The sequence below is a fragment of the Zea mays genome, unplaced genomic scaffold (genome assembly GCF_902167145.1).
Source record: "Zea mays cultivar B73 unplaced genomic scaffold, Zm-B73-REFERENCE-NAM-5.0 scaffold_444, whole genome shotgun sequence".
Lineage (NCBI taxonomy): Eukaryota > Viridiplantae > Streptophyta > Magnoliopsida > Poales > Poaceae > Zea > Zea mays.
In genome coordinates this window covers 1-5,000 of record NW_023367085.1, presented here as the reverse complement: position 1 = coordinate 5,000, position 5,000 = coordinate 1, and positions in this window count along the sequence as shown.

Below are 5,000 nucleotides of genomic sequence, written 5' to 3'. Positions count from 1 at the left end.
TTGACCATTCCGTTCCCTTTTTCAAACTCCACTTCTTTTCATATAGCATCCCTAATCAAAGAGAGAACAATATCCATTTCAAAACATTTCTAACGGATTCCTTGGTTCGGACCGACGAAGTAATGGCACTCGATTATTATCAACCCGACTGCAATCTTTTTCTGTCGGTAAGGATTGCACCAGAGCACCTTCTACTTCTAATAGGCCATGAACTATAGATAGAGAAGAATCATTCTGAGCGAGTCCATAAGAAGCGACCCACTTTTTCATCGGTTCCGGGGGAAGACCAAAGATCTTGCGCGACCGGTCCGCCAGAAAAACTCAAAAGAGAAAGAAGTCTCGTTAATCTCTTCATGCTCGTTCCAAGTTCGAAGTACCGTTTGGCCAAAGAAAAAGCCGCTTCCTGACACGATTGCCTCTTTATATAGATAGATATAGGATCTATGGGGTTATTACTTAGAAGTCTATTTTGTACAAGATCCCCTCCTATCTGATAGAAAAGGGTCCCATGATCCCGAGCCGGTCTTATCTTGGCTCGCAAACCCCAAGTTTGTCTATGAAGAGCTAATCTAATTGTATTAGTTTCTATAATGGATTTCTTATGTGGAATACTAATGGATAGGGCCTCGTTGCTAAGTGCTACAAGATCTAGTGCACTGGAACTCGTGGTTATGGACCCGAATCCTTTAGTATGGAACATTGTCTTTTCCAAGTAAAAACCCCTAGTATATGAAAGAATGAAAAGGTGCTTTCGTTCTTGTGGAATAAGAAGCCCTCGTACCTTAATGAAAGGAAAATAGGAATTTTTCGTTAGGTATTTGACCAAATAGGATTGTCCAGTTCCTATAGAACCTATCACTAAAATACCCGATAGGGCTAAGCGGAACGAAAAGGGTTTTCCATGAGATGGTAAATGAAAACGATTAGCCCCACACGAGGTTTGGGAATAAGTGATTGTCTGATAATGAGCAAGGAATATACGTCTTTCTGCTAAAGAGAATCTATTAAACTCATAATTCATTAGATCCTTGTTAGCAATGTCAACTAGGTATCATAAGTAAATGGATCTCGGTTGTTCAATCCTTTGATAACCAAGGTCATTCTTTGCTAAAGAGAAATGATCACTATGGGTCAGACTCAATAGAATTGGATCCATTCCAAATAGCGAGAATTAGGATTCTTGATCCCTCTCAGTCTCTCTTTCAATTCGAGGATCCGGAGAGGTGTTTTCATAGTCATCTCCGAATATTTGCCATCTCCGAATATTTTCGATTTCATTTTTCTATGATATGTCTTTCTATATGAAAATTGGTTATTTACGATGTACGATGATCCCTGTTAAGCATCCATGGCTGAATGGTTAAAGCGCCCAACTCATAATTGGTAAATTTGCGGGTTCAATTCCTGCTGGATGCACGCGAACGGGAACGGTCTATTGGAATTGGCTCTCTATCCATGGAATCTCATCCATCATCCATACATAACGAATTGGTATGGTATATTCATACCATAACATAAGAACAATAAGAACTCGAATTCTTATCGATACTGGAACTCAGAGCATAGGGGGGAAAGTCGATTTATGGATGGAATCAAATACGCAGTATTTACAGAAAAGAGTCTTCGTTTATTGGGAAAGAATCAATATACTTTTAATGTCGAATCGGGATTCACTAAGACAGAAATAAAGCATTGGGTCGAACTCTTCTTTGGTGTTAAGGTAGTAGCTGTGAATAGCCATCGACTACCCGGAAAGGGTAGAAGAATGGGACCTATTCTGGGACATACAATGCATTACAGACGTATGATCATTACCCTTCAACCGGGTTATTCTATTCCACTTCTAGATAGAGAAACGAACTAAAGGAGAATACTTAATAATACGGCGAAACATTTATACAAAACACCTATCCCGAGCACACGCAAGGGAACCGTAGACAGGCAAGTGAAATCCAATCCACGAAATAAATTGATCCATGGACGGCACCGTTGTGGTAAAGGTCGTAATGCCAGAGGAATCATTACCGCAAGGCATAGAGGGGGAGGTCATAAGCGCCTATACCGTAAAATCGATTTTCGACGGAATCAAAAAGACATATCTGGTAGAATCATAACCATAGAATACGACCCTAATCGAAATGCATACATTTGTCTCATACACTATGGGGATGGTGAGAAGAGATATATTTTACATCCCAGAGGGGCTATAATTGGAGATACTATTGTTTCTGGTACAAAAGTTCCTATATCAATGGGAAATGCCCTACCTTTGAGTGCGGTTTGAACTATTGATTTACGTAATTGGAAGTAACCAATTAGGTTTACGACGAAACCTAGAAATCGATCACTGATCCAATTTGACTACCTCTACGGGATAGACCTCAACAGAAAACTGTTGAGTAACGGCAGCAAGTGATTGAGTTCAGTAGTTCCTCATAGAAAATTATTGACTCTAGAGATATGGTAATATGGAGAAGACAAAATTGTTTGAAGCACGCACAGAACCGGAAGCGCCCCTTGTTTCAAAGAGAGGAGGACGGGTTATTCACATTTAATTTGATGGTCAGAGGCGAATTGAAAGTTAAGCAGTGGTAATTAAGACCCCCGGGTGAAAATAGGGATGTCTCCTACGTTACCCATAATATGTGGAAGTATCGACGTAATTTCATAGAGTCATTCGATCTGAATGCTACATGAAGAACATAAGCCAGATGACGGAACGCGGAGACCTAGGATGTAGAAGATCATAACATGAGCGATTCGGCGGATTTGGATTCCTTTTCTATATATCCACTCATGTGGTACTTCATCATACGATTCATATAAGATCCATCTGTCTAGAGATCGTCATATACATCTAGAAAGCCGTATGCTTTGGAAGAAGCTTGTACAGTTTGGGAAGGGGTTTTTTGAGAAAAAAGAAGAATCTACTTCAACCGATATGCCCTTAGGCACGGCCATACATAACATAGAAATCACACGTGGAAGGGGTGGGCAATTAGCTAGAGCAGCAGGTGCTGTAGCGAAACTGATTGCAAAAGAGGGTAAATTGGCCACTTTAAGATTACCATCTGGGGAGGTCCGTTTGGTATCCCAAAACTGCTTAGCAACAGTCGGACAAGTGGGTAATGTTGGGGTGAACCAAAAAAGTTTGGGTAGAGCCGGATCTAAGTGTTGGCTAGGTAAACGCCCCGTAGTAAGAGGGGTAGTTATGAACCCTGTGGACCACCCCCATGGGGGTGGTGAAGGGAAAGCCCCCATTGGTAGAAAAAAACCCACAACCCCTTGGGGTTATCCTGCGCTTGGAAGAAGAACTAGGAAAAGGAAAAAATATAGTGATAGTTTTATTCTTCGTCGCCGTAAGTAAATACGTAACTAGGAATATGGAAAATTGCATTTTTGGAATTTGCAATAATGCGATGGGCGAACGACGGGAATTGAACCCGCGCATGGTGGATTCACAATCCACTGCCTTGATCCACTTGGCTACATCCGCCCCTTATCCAGCTAAAGGATTTTCTCTTTTTTCCATTCATTATTATTCTATTTATTCTGACCTCCATACCTCGATCGAGATAGTGGACATAGGATGCCACTCTTTAAAATGAAAAAAAGGAGTAATCAGCTGTGACACGAAAAAAAACGAATCCTTTTGTAGCTCGTCATTTATTGGCAAAAATCGAAAAGGTCAATATGAAGGAGGAGAAAGAAATAATAGTAACGTGGTCCCGGGCATCTAGCATTCTACCCGCAATGGTTGGCCATACAATCGCGATTCATAATGGAAAAGAACATATACCTATTTACATAACAAATCCTATGGTAGGTCGCAAATTGGGGGAATTCGTGCCTACTCGGCATTTCACGAGTTATGAAAGTACAAGAAAGGATACTAAATCTCGTCGTTAATTGAATTCAGAATAGAAAGATTCAGAATAAACAAAGAAATACCCAATATCCTGTTGGAACAAGATATTGGGTATTTCCGGCTTTCCTTCCTTCAAAAATTCCTATATGTTTAGGAGAAAAACCTTATCCATTAAGGTAAGGAACTTCAAGAGCAGCTAGGTCTAGAGGGAAGTTGTGAGCATTACGTTCGTGCATTACCTCCATACCAAGATTAGCACGGTTGATGATATCAGCCCAAGTATTAATAACGCGACCTTGGCTATCAACTACAGATTGGTTGAAATTGAAACCATTTAGGTTGAATGCCATAGTACTAATACCTAAAGCAGTGAACCAGATCCCTACTACAGGCCAAGCAGCCAAGAAGAAGTGTAAAGAACGAGAATTGTTGAAACTAGCATATTGGAAGATTAATCGACCAAAATAACCGTGAGCAGCCACAATATTATAAGTCTCTTCTTCCTGACCAAATTTGTAACCCTCATTAGCAGACTCATTTTCAGTGGTTTCCCTGATCAAACTAGAGGTTACCAAGGAACCATGCATAGCACTGAATAGGGAACCGCCGAATACACCAGCTACACCTAACATGTGAAATGGATGCATAAGGATGTTGTGCTCTGCCTGGAATACAATCATAAAGTTGAAAGTACCAGATATTCCTAAAGGCATACCATCAGAGAAACTTCCTTGACCAATAGGGTAAATCAAGAAAACAGCAGTAGCAGCTGCAACAGGAGCTGAATATGCAACAGCAATCCAAGGGCGCATACCCAGACGGAAACTAAGTTCCCACTCACGACCCATATAACAAGCTACACCAAGTAAGAAGTGTAGAACAATTAGCTCATAAGGACCGCCATTGTATAACCATTCATCAACAGATGCAGCTTCCCAAATTGGGTAAAAATGCAATCCGATCGCCGCAGAAGTAGGAATAATAGCACCAGAGATAATATTGTTTCCATAAAGTAAAGAACCAGAAACAGGCTCACGAATACCATCAATATCTACTGGAGGAGCAGCGATGAAGGCGATAATAAATACGGAAGTTGCGGTCAATAAGGTAGGGATCATCAAAACACGAACCA